The sequence below is a fragment of the Cetorhinus maximus genome, chromosome 3, assembly GCF_964194155.1.
Source record: "Cetorhinus maximus chromosome 3, sCetMax3.hap1.1, whole genome shotgun sequence".
Taxonomy (NCBI): domain Eukaryota; kingdom Metazoa; phylum Chordata; class Chondrichthyes; order Lamniformes; family Cetorhinidae; genus Cetorhinus; species Cetorhinus maximus.
This window is the reverse complement of record NC_135881.1, coordinates 109369192-109389805: the sequence shown is the minus strand read 5'-3', so window position 1 is coordinate 109389805 and position 20614 is coordinate 109369192.

Below are 20614 nucleotides of genomic sequence, written 5' to 3'. Positions count from 1 at the left end.
ATCGTGCTTGCTTGCTGCGCATTGCACAGCATGACAATATAAAGAGGCATAGAGTTTTAAGAAGAGGAAGCCCTGGCACGCTACTCTTCCTCAGAGGACGAGAGGGAGGTGGAAGAAGAGGAGAATGAAGGGAGCATTCCACAGGAGCCCAGCACCCAGACATTGGAGGAAGAAACCAAACCATACCAGGCCTCATAGAAATCAGCAGGCTGGCAAGACCAGAAGGCCCACACTAATTCAACATGTTTCACTTGAGCAGCTCTCAGCTCTATGACCTATGACCTTGTAAATCTCCTATCAGAGAGAAATTATCCATAGATCAGAATAATTCCATTGTCACCCAAATATATTGAAAATGGGGTTTTCACTGTCAACAATTTCCCACAACACAGACCATGGCGCTGGAGGAAACCCAGACCCTAGTATATCTAATGACATGGTGCCTTGCATTCCTGCACATTTCTATGGGTGCCCTCCCTGTGGCTGTTGATGAGGTGGAGGCAGCTTTCTCCCTTGTCTCTGCTCATGGCTAAGATGCCTGTGACTTTCATCTTCATCGTGGGGGTTCCTCCACAGGCTGCTGCAACTACATCATTGCAGAGGCAGTCGCTGTCACGGGGCCTTGTGGCATGGATGGTTCCTCAGTCGGAGAGGCCAAGGATGCAAGAGATGACACAGTGGCCCCCAAGGCGTGGCCCCCTCATCAGTGGCTTCGACTGCCTCAGCCCTTTCATGACACTCTTCTATGATGGATGAGGCCACCTGCTGGGACACAGCTGACATCTATTCCATACATCTCCACATCATCAGCAACACTAACTGGTCAATGCTACAGCAAGTATCACTCTTTTTGTGTTTGTTAGCATGCTGCTCCTGCATCCACCCAGAGTGGTGCTGCAAATGGCTCTCCAAGAGATTTCCCACCCTGTCAATGGAGGAACCAATGCCCCCAAAACTGAAGCATCATGGAACACTTGCACTACATGGACTCTTCCATTTTCTGCCTATGGATTTCAATGCCTCAGGGATCTCTGATATTCGAACTCATCTGCCTCTGATGCCCCAGAAAAATCCTCCCTGTGTGTGACACCTGAAGTCTAGCAACTTCACCAAGTAGAGCATGGCTGTGGGTGTCCTCCATTCTCTGAGCGGGACTGCCTGCAGCTAATTTTGCCTCACCCTCCTCCTCCTGCTCACTTGTGATAGGTGGCTCATGCAGTGATCCCCATTTTAAGCTAGGCTTTAGACCAACCGAGGTGAGTGTGTCTGTGCTGGTGGAAGGTGCAGAGGAAAGATGCAACTATACCGGCTCTGCAACATCTCTCACCCTCCAAGGAGGCCACCAATGACTGGGTTGGGACATTCTGCTCCCCCCACACAACTGGCCCTGTAGGAAACACAAGGTGTTGATGAGAACTCAGGCTACTCAGCAGATGCTTCAGCATAACCAATCCCATGGATGACAGTTGTTGAATAGCCAAAGTGTTTTGGGAAGGACTACAAGAGTATCCTCCATGCCCTTCACCTGAAGATTAAGCTATCAAATGACTCTGCTCTTTATCACCGCCCATCTCACCGTCGTCCATATTCTGACTCGATGGAACCCTCATGGTCTCCATCACAGTCTGAGTGTGGAGCTCCGGCCCACCACCACCTATTTGAGACATTTCTTTTGAATTATGTGCTTTCTTCTAAGACAGGATGAAAAGAGAATGATTTATAAGTAGCCTGCCCTCCCTCACCTATTCCAGCAGGACATCCACATAAGATGTTGCTCTCCTCAGTGATGCCGCTGTTCATTTGCACCCCATATGTGAGGGTGATTGACATCTCAGTGATACAGCTGGCTGCTTGATCTGACAAAGTTAAGGAGAACTATGGGCACTCAGTCTGCTTAGCTTGTTGCATGCTGGTGTAGACAGAGTTAAAGGCCCGTCACCTGAGTGTCGTTTGCCTCTCATATTTCCAGACTTTATCAGGTCATTGAAGTGCCTTCTGCACTGGGTCCACGTGCTCTTGCTGACTGCACAGCTGCTAACTTCTGTTGCCACCTCCATCCATTTCCTCTTAGTCTCTCTTGGTAGATTTCCTCTTCTAAACACCGGAAACAGAACATCTCTCCTGTTGGACCCTGTGGCCATTAAAGCCTAAAGGGAGGCATCTGAAAATCATGGAGCTAGCCTTAGATGCCTTACCACGTCACACTGGCTCTCTGAGGTCCCTGTTGCTCCATTGCTTCATTGAACAGCAAGCCCTTTCCTGGCTACCATTCACATTTTCAAAGGGCCCTCTATTCTTCAGTACCACCTCCAGGCCACTGCTTGAACTCACCCTTTACCAGTTAGGCCCTTTACATTTCAAATTTGAGCTGCGTTGTTGCATTATCATTCTGTGGAAGATGTTCTAGTGCCAGGATCCTAATCCTCAGCAGTTAGCACTTTATAAATTTGTAAAATTAACAAAATGGCATTATACTTTAAAAGGCGTAAATTGATATTGTTTCTGTCTTTGATTTTTTAATGTGACACATTTTAATGAAATTATTAAGTTTAGTGTAACACAGACTGGAATTTCAGTGTCAAATAAATATATTTAACATTAAATGGGTAAGTGAACTGTATTCAGTACAAAAAGTACATTTATAGGAAAAACTTAGAAAACTGATTTGTGAAAGCATTTCTTTATTTCTTAACTGGCTATTTGCCAACACTGTAGATGCTTACTCAGGTTCTTATCTCTGCTGTCTTCAAACTGACTGTTGTCTAGTTATATTGCAGCCCAAAATATAGTTCTAAATTCCATAATTTAGTTGGTCAGCCGTTTAAAGGATTCAAAGCTGCATTGAATTGACACAAACAAATATAGCTCCCAAACAAGCATGTAAGCAGCCCTGCAGGATGCTTGAAATTGAATAGAATGGCTTGACTTATTGATCGGTTGCAATCATTTTGAGTGACCCATTAGATGGGACCCCGTCCAAGGGCAATGGCAGCAATAACTTTATGCATATCAGCCCGTCTAGTATGAGTATTCCCTGTGGCCTGCAGAAATATATAGCAATAGCCAGTTTTGTGCCTATCGGAATTAAATTGGACTGTGTAGTCCTTGCACAGTAGACACTTGCACTACCTCCGAAGTCACCAAACTTGCGGCAGGAAGCATATGCATATGATTGGAAGTGCGCCGCTTGTCAAAATGGGTAAAGAAAAGAAGTGGCATCCTTTACGTACGCCTGAAGCAGAGGTTAAACCATTTTCATATGCCAATAAGGGCTAAACACTTTCTCCAGGTTCTTGCTGCAACATTGGAACAATGGCTGCTTCATGGAAAATCATTCTTAAACATCAAATAAGAAAAAGAAAATTCTGGATTCCTTAGATCTCACCATTTATGCATGGGGGAAATAATGCTGTGGCACAAATACTGGGCATCAGCAATAGCGGGATGGCTGAGACCTGATGACAGTATTAGATATCGCTTGGATCTAATTGTCAGTCATGTTGAATTGATGTCCCCTATAACTGAGCTGTCATGATCTACACTGTGATGGGTTGGTAAGCTTTCTCAATGGGTTGGTAAAGCTCTCTCATGAGCACTAACTCATGCCTTTGATCTTCCACAGGTCCTTCACTGCTGACAGAGCAGCTGGCAATAGACCTCAGAGAAAATCACACACTCTGAGCATTCACAATGATCTATGTGCAACTTACACCAGAGCAGATACACATATCTCAGTGGGTACTGGAATAGAGATGGCTAGGTTGTCATATGCTAGGAAGCACATACATTTGAACAGGAGCAGGTGCTGGAGACCGGGCGGAATTTTCCATTAATGAGACTAAGTGCGGTGGTGGGCAGTTTTGGCCGTGCCCATGCCACTGGCCGGAATGGCAGGAACTTGCACCAGATTCTGCACTTGGAGGGTCATTAACTATGCAGAGGCATATATCGGTCCAAATCACCTGGCAGGTCAGGAGCTGATTCGTCTGCCTGCCGTCAGCTGGTGGGTTCGAAGATCCGGGTGCCATATTTAAAGGTCAGTCCAACACATAATCTCACTCTTTCCAGCCCACCAGAGATGTCTGGCAGCCAGAAGAAGAAGGCTGAGAGCCTCAAGAAGAAGGCAGCACTCCACTTAGCCACAAAGCCCGCCAGGCCTTGATCAGAGGGGTGCAGGCACACAGGCAAGTGGTCTATCCCAGGGATGGCTGCAGGAAACGCAGCAGCCTCACATCTCTGGCCTGGGAGACCGTCGCTGAGGTCAGCGGAGCTGGCAACCACGCCCGAAATGTTATCCAGTGCAGGAAGAGGATGAAAAATCTCATCTGCTCCTCCAGGGTAAGTCATCCTTCAACTCTCACCGATATCAAACTCTCATCATGGCATCATGCAGTCAAACAGCTACTCTCTTCAGGGATCTCACACAGCCATTAGCGGGGAACACATATCAACACTCATTCTCTCACCAAGATTTTCACATCACCACCAACCCAACTATCATGTTGCTCATACTCCATCCTCTGGCCCTTTTGGGGAGGGCTCACCACACGCAGCGGACATGCATTCACCCAACCTCTGCTCCATCCCTTCTCATCACATGCCTTTCTTTCTTCTTCATACAGGCCAAGCTGGTGCACAACAGGCATGAGAGAGCGCAGACCATGGGAGGGACAGTGACGTCATTGCCCTCACTGAGTTTGAGGAGGTTGCAGCTGAGCTGGCTGAGGAGGACAGGGATCACTCCTATGGGGAAGGGGAGATCGGCCTCTCCCAGCAACCTAGTATGGATCACAGCTGCACCACTTCTTCAAATCCTGACAATTGAAGTGAGTCACATGCAGTCTTATATTGCTCATGCTCATTAACTGAAACTCTATTTTCTATTTTCTAGGCAATAGAAGATGGAGGACCCCAAGCCAGTTGAACACCAGTGTGAGCCCCCAGACTACATCCAAAGAGGAAGCTCCAGAAGAACCGTACCAGCACTCACACGCACCTCCACCATCTCAGAGACACACACATCAGTGAGGCACAGTTCTAGATTAGGCTCGGGCTCACTTTGTGGGGAACACCTCACTGACACATCCCCACAGCAGTCAGAGGCAGGGATAGCTCAGGTCTCTGGCACTTGGAGGGCTGCTGGAGACCAGCCACCAGTTCAGAGTCAGATGATGAGCCTCTGGAAGTGACCGCCATCTCAATGTTGGAGATGCAGTGACAGGCGGCAAAACATCAGGCAGAGATGCGGCAGTCACTCAGCAGGCTAGAGCGAATGATGCAGGAGTCTGCCTGCATTCTGTCTGATGTCGTGGTTCCAATATGCAAGCGCCTCAAGATCAACATGGGAAGGCTGGCGACAAACATGGGGACCTTGGTCCAGCAGGTCTTGCCGGAGTTGCGCTCAGCCCTGCACTCCATGGCCACACACCTTGGTGGCATCTTGAAGATGTAGGTGACTTGGGGACAAGGCATCTTGATCTCCCTCCAAGTGCACCATCTCCTACAGGAGTCAGGGCAGGGCACTCGGGCAGCCACAGGGAAGATGGGCATCAGCCAGACACCCCAGTGGCCTCCTCTCAGGACACACCAAAGGTGTGCAGCTGCTCACAGCCCTCTTTGCCTGTGACCCCATCCACCCCAGCTTCTCAGGCTGCTGAGGGCGCTCCTGCCCCTAAGCAGGTGACGCTTATCAGGCCGAGGCCCTGCAGGTCATCACAGACATCAGCATGTAGCAGTCAACAGGCTGCCTCCACCTCTGCTGCGGATGTTGGGGCTGCATCCAGGCATAGCACTAGAGCTAGGAAAATTAAGAAAAATTGATGTCACTTTTGGGTCAAGGGTGTGCTATACATGTAAAGAAATTTCACTTTTTGAATATATTTGATGGTTATGTTCTTGGCAACTGAGCAGGTGACCCTTATCAGGCCGAGGCCCTGCAGGTCATCACAGACATCAGCGTGTCAGTAGGCTGCCTGCATCTCTGCTGCGGATGTTGGGGCTGCACCCAGGCATAGCACTAGAAATAGGAAAATTAAGAAAAATTGATGACACTTTTGGGTCATGGGTGTGCCATACGTGTAAAGAAATTGCACTTCTGTGAATACATTTGATGGTTATGTTCTTGGCAACTGAAGGCATTGTGATTTTGTACTTTAGAATCCTCTTATTTCGAGGTTTAGCCTTCCTCCCACTCAGTGATAGTGTCCCACTGTGAGATTCACATTCCTGTGATGTCAACCTCAGTAGAACTAGTCTCCGCATCCTTGTATGATGTCAGGGAGATGTGTTTAAATCTCTATTGGAAGTGTGTGACGTAAGCATTTCTAACCCTTCTTCAAGGAACACCATTGATTGAGGGCAGCTCATCAGCATCCATATTCAAGTGGCATTTGTGTCTCCTCAGTGGTAGTGGCAGAAGAAGGGACATGCATGGGAGGAGAAATCCCTAGGCATGTCCACATCTCAGTCACAGCAGTATTTGTATCATTAGATGGCAGCAAAGGCTTCAAGTCTTCTCTCGCATCGCTCTTGTTCCTAAGTGGACTCTCAGTTCCCAGAGTGAGCTGGATCACAGGGATCAACAGATCAAAGCAAAGATCATGGTGATTCATGAGGCCAGAAAGCGCAAGTGTGAATGAAGTACTCGTTATCACTGCAAATAGGTGGACTTCCCCTGAGATGAAAGAAAATGGCATTGAGGTCAAGTGCGCGATGACGTCGGGACACTTGCTCAATGTCATCCCGCGCTATTTCACGTCCGTTCAAGTTAGGTGTGTGCCTGCCCACGGGACATAAAATTGTGGCCAGGGACAAAGTCCCATCGAGGGCTTTTTAAATAGCCCTCTCCTCACCTGGCAGACCCTGTGGCTATTTTCCTGGATTAGCTGGCCTGACTCCACTTGCACCTGCCCCCCCCCCCCCCCCCCCTCCAAAGCAAGGATGATGCCGCCTTTGCAGGCACTTCCTCCTGAGACAGGTTGGTCAGGCTGGGAATTTCCCCAACTCCCGCTATCCGCTTTGTGGATGAAAATTCAGGCCAATGTTTCAGGTCTGTAACCTTTCATCAGAACTGGGAAAAGTTAGAAATATAATCAGTTTTGAGCAAGGGGTGGGTATATGGGATAAGGATAAAAAGGTCTGTGTTAGGGTGGAAGAGAGGAGAGATTGAATGACAGAAAAGTCAGTCTTCACAGGCCAAAGGAAATGGTGATGGGACAAGAAAAGAAACAAAGAAACAAAAGATGTGCCTATATCAGATATGCTGCCGACTGAAAGAAAAAAATAAATGAAATATCAAAACAAGCAAAGAAAATGAAGCAAGATTTGGGCAGAGATTATGCTCTGAAATTGTTGAGTTCTGAAGGCTATAGGTGCCTAAGTGAAAGATGAGGTGCTGTTCCTCAAACTTATGTTGACTTTTGCTGGAACAGTGCAATAGGCTGAGGACAAAGATGTAAGCATGAGAACAAGATGGAGAATTAAAATGACAGACTACCAGAAATGCTTGCAGACTGAATGGAGGTGTTTCTAAAACCTTAACAACCACTAATGTTAAATTGACCAGCCTGTAGTTATTATAAATGTCATTACACTCTTTCTTGAATAAGGGTGTCACATTTGCCACTCTCCAATCCTCTGCCACATTCCCATATCTAGGGAAGATTGGAAAATTATTGCACGCCTTTGCACTATCTCCAGTTTCACTTCCTTTAGCAACTTGGGATACAAGCCATCCGGACCAGGCGACTTTTCCGTACCAAGCATAGCCAACCTTTCCACTATACCCCTCCTATCAATTTTCACCCCACACATTATCTCTACCATCACAACTTCTAATGATATTTTTTCAGTATCCCCTTCCTTAGTAAATGCTGATATAAAGTACTCATTAAGTATTCTGGCCTTGCTCTGTACCACCTCTAAGCATATCTAACCCTCTTTATCCCTAATATAACTGTTGTAAAGGTGGCCGAGTTGATACCATTGTTGATAGAGTTGATCAGCAGACACCTCTTGGGTGGAAATATTATGTTTATTTACAATATACTCAGCAGCAACTAGTTGTGTGCTTTCAACCCCAACTCTATCTCTACACTGACTCTGAGGTAGCACTACGCTACTCTCCTATTGGTTACTACAGGTCATGTGATCTTAACAAATATTATTTTAAAGGTACATTACACTAAACAAAACGCATTTCTCCCCTTTATCTCGGCTATATATATTATATTCACAAGTACAAATTTTTCAAGACCACATAATATTTACACTGGGTTAAGGAATTTACAAGTTCAGTCTTTTAGATGGTTTCCTGGTACATGTGGAACGTCGCAGCTCCACAACATCAGATTCTTTGTCAGGAGCTCCTTTTCCGGAGTTGCCCGAACATTAGGTGCTTCAGTGGGCACTTGCAGTTCTGTATCCTCAACTCTTACAAGAACATCAGACATGTCTGTTCTGGGTTGAGTATCCTCAACAGGAAACGTAGACCTGGTTATGATTACTGATGGAACCAAATCTTGGCGATTTGTCTCTCTCTTCCTTAAATGGTCCACATATTTACGGATGATCTGGCCTTCCACCTCCACATGCTAAGGTTGAGGACCAGTCACCGCACTTATTCCACCCGGTAACCACTTTGGTCCTTCTCCAAAGCTCTTCATATATTCCAGCTCTCCCACGGTAATTTTCCTCTCATGACTAAGTATCTAGTTTTCTGGCTTCCTTGACTCCTTTCCATCTTCCCCTCTAAATTTGGCATTATTAAGCTCAATCTTGTCCTGAGACGGTGTTCCAACTGATAACCTGTTTTTGTGTGAGTTGTAGTCCTGTAATGAAAAAGAAAGCATGCCAGCTTAGTTGTCAAGAAATCGCCAGTTAGCTTCTTCATGCCTGCCTTGAACATTTGAACCGTCCTTTTGGCCAATCCATTTGAAGAAGAGTGGTATGGTGCAGTTTTTACATGAGTGGTACTGTTGAAGCTGATAAACCGTTGAAACTCAGCACTTGTAAATGCCGTGCGATTATCGGAAATGGTTACTTCTGGTAGTCCGTGAACGGCAAAACTTTGTCGTAGTTTCTCAATTATAGCAGCTGACATTTGTGACTTCATCTCATACATGTCCAACTATTTCAAATGGGCATCGACAATGAGCAGAAACATTGTTCCCAGGAAAGGTCCAACATAGTCAATGTCAAACATAGACCGCACCCAGGGTCTACCTAGCCACTCCCAAGGGTGTAATGGAGCTGTCACTGGCAACTTTTGAAGCTGCTGACATTGCACACAGTGTATCATTAAGCTCTCTATTTTGCCATCCATCCCAGGCCACCATTGATAGCTGCATGCTGTGGTCTTCATTTGAGAAATTCCTGGATGGGCACTGTATAGTTCAATTAAAAGTGGCTCCCTTCCCTTTGGAGGAACTATTTCTCATGCTCCCCACAATAAGATGCCATACTGGTTGGTTATTTCATGTCTTCTGTTGAAGTACAGTTTCACTTAATCAGATACAGGCTCCTGTGATCAAACATGTGGCACTTGTTCTTGTACTTGAGATAGGACTGGGTCCCAACTTGTCTAGCCTCTGGTCTGTTGAGCACATACTGGTAAGGAATCTGAGAAATTTAACAATAAGACAAGTTCCTGCAGAACTGGGACGTGCTTATCATTTTCTATTAACAGCAAAAGACCAAGGGCATCGCCATTTGTGATTTGATTGCCAGGCCTATGTAAGAAAGTGTATTCGTATGCTGCCTGAATTAAAGCCCTATTAGTATTTCTGTATCTTCTTTCTACGTGCTGTCTTTCTAGTGCAGACTTTAATCTCGGCCTTCTTTTTGACTTCACTATTGGCCAGACTTCTGTCAGATGCAAGCTCAATTTGCCTGAGCTCAGTGGCTGAGTATCCCAAAATTTCATTGTCTGCTTCTTGGAAAATTCTGCGACTTTTGCTTCCAAAGCCTCTTTGGCTTCATTTAGCTGATTCTTCTTTTTTGTATTTGTTTGCTGCTTCCGGGAAAATTGAACATTGTTGTGTCTTCTCTGCCAACTCATACTTCAGAGGTGCTGAATTCTTTCTGTTTCTCTTCATACTTTTCCAGAGGTACAAACTTTGACGTGAGGGAATCTTGCAGTGTGTGAAGGTCTTTTAACAGGTTTTTTTTCCCTTGTGAAGGTTGCTCACCTCATCTTGAACTCTGTCATCTAGCAGGGCCTCTTAGGGTTTCTTCTGCTGTTCTTCCAGGTTTTGGCTTAAGACAGCCTGCATTTCTTTAGGCTGTTGAGTCCTTACGCACACCTTTTTCAAAACAAGAATGCTTCCAGCTTCCTTTTGGAATCATTGGACAATTGAGGTTGATTTCCCCTAGCCAATTTCGCCCTAGATGGCTTGGTCCTCTGCCCCTCAATACTAGTAGCTTTGCCAATTGGCTTCCATAATGGACAGTTACTCTGCTTATGTCTTTTACTTGAATGTCTTCATTCTGTTAAGGCACAGCTAATGGTAAATGCTGAGTTGTTCAAATCCCAAAGGGAAACTTGGAACAGCTGCCACAACTTGTTTTGTAATTTGTATAAATTTCGAGATCTGTGCCTTGAATTCAGTAGTAATAATACCACCAAGTCTTATAGGTTTTTACAAAACTAGATTAAACATTTATTAATAAGATAAATTATTTTAAACACATACATAGATCTCCAAATTACTACTCTGATAACTCCTAAATCCCCCACTTAATCTGACTCCCAGTTACACTTTCGTTAAGGCAACAGCAAGACACACAGATTTTAAAAGACACAGGCAAGGTGACACACAATACCCTGAATGAGTCGAATTCAAAGTGAGTTTTCTTAACTTCAGTTCTTTGAAAACAGCAGCTTGAGGCATAGATGCTGAAGGCTTTTCACACTTGTTAGATCTTAAAAATGCCAACCCTTACACACAGCCTTTGCTCCTTTATACATATTTTCCACTTTGAATGCAAATTCCTATTGTTTCACTATGGGCAGGATTTTTACCTCGTTGGGCGAGCACAGTAGGTGGACCCAGGAGTGGTAGCAAAGCTGACCTTCGCCCGTGATCGAGCCCCGACATCAATTTCACACTGGCTGGCCAATTAATGAACAGTTAATGGCCAGCCAGAGTGAAATGCACGCTGATAACCTCAGCACTACCGGGGTGGGGGCGGGAGGAGTGCGAACACTGAAGTTTACGCATGTGCGCGGGTTCATGTAATGAAAGCTCCCTGAGGCACAGAGCTGCCTCAGGGAGCTGAACATTTTTAAAATAAGAAATAAAAAACTTACAAATGTTATAAACATGCGATTCTGTCACATGAGCAGGGACATGTTATAAATGGCATTTCAACTTTTTTTTATTTTGAATTCCTGTTGGAAACCTCATCCCGCCTATGGATGAGGTTTCATAAAAAATCCAAAGGCCGCCTGGCTGATTCACCTGCCCTCCAATCATAAGGTTGGACGGGTACCAAAAAATTGAATTCAATTAATACTTTAATAGCCTTAATAGGCCTGTCAGTTGTCGGTGGATGCGCTGCCGTTTCCCGTATGCGTTCGCCGACCAAAATATCACGCGAATGCGTGATGATGTCCAACGTCATTGTGCGTCATTTTACGCTTGAGTGGGTCGGGCGTGTGCCTGCACACTCAGTGAAAAATTCAGCCCCATGTCTTTGGATTTTATCTTTCTAATAATAAAAATCTCTCGTAGCACTAAGTTTTACCAATAATCTTTGGGAAAAATACACACACAGGGCTGAATTTGCCCAGAATTGCATTGAGTGCGGTAGTGGGCGGGTAAAATGGAGTCTTACCTGCCGATGAAAATGGCGGGTTTTCACGCCGTATCTTCCTGAGTCCACATCATTATATATTCGCCCGCTCGCCATCACACCGCTGTGGCATCACGCCAGCCGCCATCTTTAAAGGCAGCCGCCAGCAAAGCGCTCATCACCACCAGCTCACCACTGCTGCCTGGGAGACATGGCCTGCAAAGGCAAAAAGACTGCAGCACCCCACTTTAATGACGGGTCCCTCAAGCGATCGCTGGATGCCATGGAGGCCTATTGGGATGTGCTCTACCCCCGTTCTGGCTGCAGGATGGGTAGCAATGTCACCAACCCGGCTTGGGAGGCGGTGGTCAGCGCCAATGCCCTTCAAAAGACAACAGCCACCGAGTGCTGCAAAAGGATGAATGATCTCCTCTGTTCTGCCAGGGTAAGTCACTCTTTTCATCACTCCCAACTCATACACTTACAAACCCATCACACACCCACAAGGCCCTCACTCACTGCCAGTGCAAGGGACATCACCATTCACTCTTTCACACACACCACCATTGTCCTCATCTCATCCATGGGACCACTCACCACCCACACAGGCCAGGCATACTTACCATCTGGCCCAGCAGGCATCCTGATACACTCTCCCCCATCTCTATCCATGCAGGACAAACTGGCTCACAACAGGAAGGAAAGATCGCAGACAGGTAGAGGGATGCCGGAATTCAAAGTTCTTAGAGAATTTGAAAACAGAGCCACCCAGCTGGCCGGCGATGATCGGGACAGGTCCTGTGCTGATGGTGAGGTCGGCGCTGCTCTACCAAGTGACCATCAGACAACCATGCCGTGAGTGATATGTCTTCTTTCACAGGCCATGCACTAATTATCTCTCTTCGTTTTCGCAGGCACGTTTGGGAAGCAGCTGACGGAGTCCATGACCCAGAGCCTCCAAACAAGCTCCAAAGACACCTCCGAAGAGGAATCTGAAGGTAACCTCCCTGAAGCCCCGTCACAGCGCTCACCCACACCCTTCACCAGCGCAGAGACACACACCTCGATTGGACCAAGCTTTAGAGTAGCCTCAGAACCACAATCTGGTGAGCACATCGCACTTTCTGATCCACGGCAGGAGGAGGCAGGGACTTTCCAGGTCCCCGGTACTCAGAGGACTGCTGGAGGCCAGAACGTTGCTGAGTCCGAGTCAGATGATGAGCCTCTGGACTTGGTCATGGCACAGTTGCTGGGGCTGCAAAGGCAAGCTCGGGAACATCAAGAAGGGATGGCCGCTGCACCCCTCATTTGGAAACAATCTAGTCTGGTTTATTTAAAATGCAAATGTCTTTTACACCTTACATTCTAAATTTCCCCCATGTTTACTATGTTTACATCAAAGCCTTCAGACCAGCTGCCTTTAATCCAATTAAGTCTCATACACACAGACACAGATACCACTATTTTACAATACATTCCAATAACATAATGAGAATTATTATATCTTCCTGATATCCCCCTCCTTATTAAAATATGAACCGTCATATTTCAATAAGACGGCTTCATTTGTATTAACCCATCTTATACTATCTCCTCTACTTATCTCTATACTTACACTATTACATTACCAGATGCATGCATTAGCATAACAATATATACACAATCTTTCATATCAACAGACATCATTTCAGTTTAGTGTCCAGGTTTTAAATGTCCAATTTTCCCTTTAAGCTTCAAACTCTTGATAATGTATCTGCAATCAGATTTTCTCGTTCTGCAACATGTATAATCTATAGATTAAATAGTTGCAGTAATAAATTCCATCTGAATAGCACTCCTGTCTCGAAATTTGTTCAGAAATTTTAAAGGATTGTGGTCTGTTTAAACAATTGTTTCTGACGAATTGTTTGCAACATAAATCTCAAAATGCTGCAATGCTAACACAAAACCCAAAGTCTCCTTTTTGATCGTTGAATATCTTCTCTGTTGTGCATTCAACCTCCGTGAAAAATACCCTATCGGTTTTCCAATTCCAGTGTCATCTTCTTGTAACAGTATGGCCCCAATGACTAAATCACTTGCGTCCACGGCCAACTTAAATTGCTTGGCATAATTGGGTACTGCCAAAACTGGTGTCATAGTTAATACAGTTTTCAATGTCAAATGCCTCCTGACACTCTTGTGTCCATTGAAACTTTTTGTTCTTTTTTAATAGTTCAGTCAGTGGAGCGATCACACTAAAATTTGATACAAATTTCCAATAAAATCCACTCATGTCCAGAAATCTCAAAACTTCTTGTTTTATTGTAGGCACAGGGAAATTCACAATAGCCTTGACTTTCACATCTCTCGGAGCCATCTTATCATGTCCAATGGTATGGCCTAGATATATAACTTGCGCTTTTGCAAATTCACTTTTAGCCAAGTTCCCTTTCAGAGGGGATTACTTCTTCGATTCTGACAGAGCTTGCTACTTACAATCACTGGGTGAGGTACAGTGTCGATTTCTTTCTAACTTGATTTCCTCTGTTCAGTTCTGTTTTATCCTCATCGTCAGGGTGGCCGAGTTGCTACTATTGTTGATAGAGTCGATCAGCAGACACTTCTTGGGTGGAAATATTAAGTTTATTTACAATATACTCTGCAGCAACTAGACATGTGCTTTCAACTCCAACTCTATCTCTACACTGACTATGAGGGAGCCCCACACTACTCCCCTGTTGGTTACTATGGACTACAGATCATGTGATCTTCCTTAACAAGTATTATTCTTAAAGGTATGTTACACACTAAACAAAACTATAATTACTACAATAACCCACTCCACTTCTCAATACCCGCTTATGATTTACATGCCTGTAGAAGGATCCTTGGCTTTGGTTCTGTTATCTTTCACCTTTATTGGAATGGAGCTAACCTGTACTTTGCTTTGTTCCTTGCTCTTCTCCATCGTTAACCTAAACCTTATGATAAGCTGCTGCCATAATAGGTACTCAAAGAGGCATTTAAGCTCTCATGGCAGTACAATCTGTCATCCAACAGACTACGAGGATTGCTAAGGTGCCATCCTCTCTCAGGATGACTGCATTTGTGCTTCCACCACAGCCATTCTGCTAGTGCCCTTGCTGTTGCCTCTCAGTCAGCCAGCCTAGACTGCTGCTGCTGATGCTAAGGTGATGCATCCTGAAGCCGCACCCTCAAGATCCAAACTTTGAGGGCCATCTTCAATCTGCAGCAAAGGTCAGCAGCCTTTTACCTGCACTACTGCAGCCACTGGGATAGCATGGTGTAGGAGACCAGGACAAGTAAAGGCACCCACAAGACAGACATTAAAGGAAATGCACAGGGATGATCAGTTCATTTTTGTTTGAACAAGTGGATTTGCTTTTGAATAAAGATGTTACGAGAATGTTATTGTTAATGGCACTTGTTGCAGGGTCTTGGCCAAGGGGACGTTATAATAGGTGGTGAGATGGGGAACAAGGGTAGTAAAAGGAAGTTGTCCTCTGGGAAGCAGTGTCTGAGCAAATGCTCTCAGACTGCCTGTCCAGAGCGAAGGTGTCCCAGATGCCTCCTCCCTTCCTCTTTTTCCTCCTCTTCCTGAAGTGGCCTTTAGATTCCAGCTGGTAATGGCTGTGCCCTCATGGTGGAAATGTTGTGGAGAATGTAGCAGATCACAATGAACTTGGAAACATGCTCTGGTGTGAAATGAAGGGTTCCCCTTGAGTGGGCCAAGCATCAGAAATGTTGCTACAGTACATCAATGATGTGCTCCATGATGTTTCTGGTGGCTCCATAGCTCATGTTACATGCCATTTGTCCTCGCATGGTCAGATGATAAAGGCGAATCATCAGTCATGTGTACCCCAAGCAGCCACCCTCTGGTTGTTCTTGAAGGTGCAAAGACAGAGTGAACAGCAAACTGCTTTAGAATGAATGCATTGGGGCTGCAACCAGGATAGCAGGCATTCACCAATATGATATATTGTTGTACACGAACAGCACATTGAGGAACCTCTTGCAGATGTTTTACATTTTCCTGTCAACATAGGAGGTTCATAGAATCATGTACATGCAATCGATGGTTTCCTGCACCATTAGAAATCCAGCTATCCTAAAAAATTCATGCCCCTGTCCTTCTTTCTCCTTAGAGAGAACAGATTGTTATTGCCTCACTTGGAATATACAGTCTCCGTCACCTCCCAGACGCATCGATGGACAGCATACTTGGAGATGTTAGATATGTTGCCCACTCCCATGTAGAAAGATTCAGTTGCATAGAAGTTTAATGCCACTGTGACCTTTATAGCCAGTGGCAGCACCATCCTTGCCCTGGTGTGAGGCCTCAGGACATGTTGAAGGAGCTAGAATAGTTTGGTTACCTCGGTGACTCTGAGTTGCCTCAGGCTCAGGTGGAGGATTGAGAAGTACTTTTAGAAATCCTATAATGGGTAAGGCTTTTAGTAGAGAGCCATCCTCCTCTTCTCTCCTCATAGGGCTTCTCCTCTCTGCAGCCTCTTCTCCATTTATTGGTCATATTGCAGGACCCACAGCAACCATTGCCCCCATACCTTTTACTGATACATGTGATAAATTCCTCTTCCCTCCCAGAATTGATGCACCCCAACAGACCTCCAAAAACAAACTTTATTACTTGCACAAATCTCTCCACAGCAGAAGTCAAAAACAAGTCACCTACATCTTTGCAAGTAAGATGTCAGCCCCTGTAAATAGCACCAGAAGGAGTTTCCTTCTTCAATAAACATATATTCAGCTGAGAGTTATTAGCGCAGGCATTCAGTGGACTTGTGCAGACCAAGCTTTAAAGGCATGCACCAAATGGATTAACATCATTATCAGACATCTCTGAGATCTCTGCACTCCTTCAGTTCTAGCCGTTTGTGCATCCCCAATTTTTACTGTTCCATGTTAATGGCCATACCTTCAGTCGCCTAGGCCCTAGGTTCTGGAATTCCCTCTCTAAACATCTCTGTCTCGATACCTCTCTCATTTCCTTAAAACATAGCTCTCTGACCAAGCTTTGGTTACCTGTCTATATTGACTTACATGGCTGGGTGTCGGATTTCGGTTGATAATGCTCATGTAAAGTGCCTAGGAATATTTTATTATAGATGTTATATGTAAGTTGGCATTACTATTGTTGTCTTAAATTCAAACACCTGTTAACATCCTAGCAACATACAACCCTGAACCACACACCTCATTTAATTTAACCTATCCCTCATAATTGGCTTGGTTACTGTTTTAAGTGGTGAAGCTTTAACACTTTTATAACCCAATAATAGAAAATGTGATTTGACATTTTCACTGCCTAAGACAATATTAATTTGATGCATGATAGTTTGATAAATCTATATTACCAGCAGATGGAAAATTGAACTTTTTATGTTTTATTCCCCTTGCCAACAAAAAATAATATTCTGCTTAAACAGGTTGCATTTGCTTGAATTTTCATTTGCACAATTTTCTTCTTTATATACAATATTTTGGTGAATTAAATGAAAATGATTCATTAAAAAATAGATAATTTATAGAAATAGTTATTCAGAAACAAGTTCATATAAACAAGAACTAATATAAACAGAAAGCCTCTATTCTTTTAACTTGCAGTGAAAAGATTAAGTCATGGTGTATTTAAAATTGATTTGTCTGACATTGAAATCATTATATGTTAATCACTGATTACATCTACAAAATGTAAACTAGCTCTAAGCACATTAGATAGGTGGCCAAAATCTTTCCATTCTATTGTTATTTCTAAAGTATTGTACTTCACAGTATTAAAAATCTGCGTAATTTTTCTTTAAAACATTTGCAGATACAGTATTTTATATTTGGACTGGCTGTAAGAGCTCTTAGTTTTTGATCATGCACTGAAGATTTGGATTCAGATGCTCCATTATGAGCATTATGTTCTATCATTTTTGTGACTGTGGCGGGCAGCAACCATTTTTCTTATGTTGATAAATGTCTTTCAATTAGATATCCCATCATTACTGACTATTTCCATTGCATACAGATGTAGATATTTTAATTATGATTTTACTCTTTGTAGTCTCAGAGGAAAGAAATCACAAATTCTTTGGGCACTTCTTTGGGCAGGAGTCCTCTCCCCGTTCAACGGATCCTTTTACCCACCTCCAATATTCTCCCTCCACCTGGACCCCTCCCTCTCGATTCTTACCTTCTCTTGATCTTTTCATTGAGAACTGTCGGCGTGACATTAGCCGTCTCAATTTCTCTGCTCCTCTCACCCATTCTAATCTGTCTCTCTCTGAACTTACTGCACTCCGTTCTCTCAGGTCCAACCCCAACATTGTCATCAAACCCACTGACAAGGGTGGTGCTGTTGTTGACTGGCGCACTGACCTCTACCTCGCGGGGGCTGAGCATCAATTCGCAGACACTTCCTCCTACCTCTCCCTGGACCATGACCCCACCACGGAACATCAAGCCATTGTTTCCAGGACTGTCACTGACCTCATCTCCTCTGGAGATCTTCCTCCCACAGCTTCCAACCTGATAGTCGCCAACCTCGGACGGCCCGCTTCTACCTCCTACCCAAAATCCACAAACGGAACTGTCCTGGCAGACCGATCGTGTCAGCCTGTTCCTGCCCCATGGAACTCATTTCTCGTTATCTTGACTCCCTTCTCTCTCCCCTTGTCCAGTCCCTTCCCACCTACATCCGTGATTCCTCTGACACCTTACGTCACATCAACAATTTCCAGTTCCCTGGCTTCCTCTTCACCATGGATGTCCAATCCCTCTACACCTCCATCCCCCACCAGGATGGTCTGAGGGCCCTTAGCTTCTTCCTTGAACAGAGGCCCGAACAATCCCCATCCACCACTACTCTCCTCCGTCTGGCTGAACTTGTTCTCACACTGAACAATTTCTCCTTTAACTCCTCTCACTTCCTCCAAATAAAAGGTGTGGCTATGGGTACCCGCATGGGCCCCAGCTATGCCTGTCTCTTTATGGGGTATGTGGAACATTCCTTCTTCCAGTCCTACTCCGGCCCCCTCCCACAACTCTTTCTCCGGTACATCGATGATTACTTCGGTGCTGCTTCATGCTCTCGTCGGGACCTGGAAAAATTTATTAATTTTGCTTCCAATCTCCACCCCTCCATCATTTTCACATGGTCCATCTCTGACACTTCTCTTCCCTTCCTTGACCTCTCTGTCTCAATTTCTGGTGATAGACTATCCACCAATATCCATTACAAGCCTACCGACTCCCACAGCTACCTCGACTACAGCTCCTCACACCCCGCTTCCTGTAAGGACTCCATCCCATTCTCTCAGTTCCTTCGCCTCCGTCGCATCTGTTCTGATGACGCTACCTTCAAAAACAGTTCCTCTGACATGTCCTCCTTCTTCCTTAACCGAGGTTTTCCACCCACGGTCGTTGACAGGGCCCTCAACCGTGTCCGGCCCATCTCCCACGCATCCACCCTCACGCCTTCTCCTCCCTCCCAGAAACATGATAGAGTCCCCCTTGTCCTCACTTATCACCCCACCAGCCTCCGCATTCAAAGGATCATCCTCCGCCATTTCCGCCAACTCTGATGCCACCACCAAACACATCTTCCCTTCACCCCCCCTGGCGGCATTCCGTAGGGATCGTTCCCTCCGGGACACCCTGGTCCACTCCTCCATCACCCCCTACTCCTCAACCCCCACCTATGGCACCTCCCCATGCCCACGCAGAAGATGCAACACCTGCCCCTTCATTTCCTCTCTCCTCACCGTCCAAGGGCCCAAACACTCCTTTCAAGTGAAGCAGCATTTCACTTGCATTTCCCCTAACTTAGTCTACTGCATTCGTTGCTCCCAATGCGGTCTCCTCTACATTGGAGAGACCAAATGCAAACTGGGCGACCGCTTTGCAGAACACCTGCGGTCTGTCCGCAAGAAAGACCCAAACCTCCCTGTCGCTTGCCATTTTAACACTCCACCCTGTTCTCTTGCCCACATGTCTGTCCTTGGCTTGCTGCATTGTTCCAGTGAAGCCCAACGCATACTGGAGGAACAGCCCCTTATCTTCCGACTAGGCACTTTACAGCCTTCCGGGCTGAATATTGAATTCAACAACTTTAGATCTTAAACTCCCCCTCCCCCCAATTCCTCCCCCTCCCCCTTTTTTTTGTTGTTTTCAATAATTTATATAGATTTTTCTTTTCCCACCTATTTCCATTATTTTTAAATCTACAACTAATACCTTGTCAATCTTTCCACCCCACCTCCACTAGAGCTGTACCTTGAGTGTCCTGCCATCCATTCTTAATCAGCACATTCGTTTAGATAATATCATCACCTTCAACACCTCTTTGATCCTTTTGTCTGTGACATCTTTTGATTATCTGCTCCTATCACTGCTTGCTTGTCCCTACAACCACCCCACCCTCAACTTCTCTCCCCCGGCCCCCCACCTTAAACCAGCTTATATTTCACCCCTCTCCTAACTATACTTCAGTTCTGTTGAAGGGTCGTGTGGACCCGAAACGTCGACTCTTTTCTTCTCCAACCGATGCTGCCAGACCTGCTGAGTTTTTCCAGGTAATTCGATTTTTGTTTTGGATTTCCAGCATCCGCAGTAGTTTTTGTTTTTATCACAAATTTCTATCTTGGAACCATTGCCAAGTTTGGAAAGTCAAAGTAGTGGCAGAATTGCAAAGTTCACTGCAATGTTATACAATAGGATTTTTCATGGAAAACTAATCAAAATCTCTCCTTTGAAACTGTCAAACCCCTGCAAAAATAGTAATGAATATACAATACTCTCCTCACTGGCC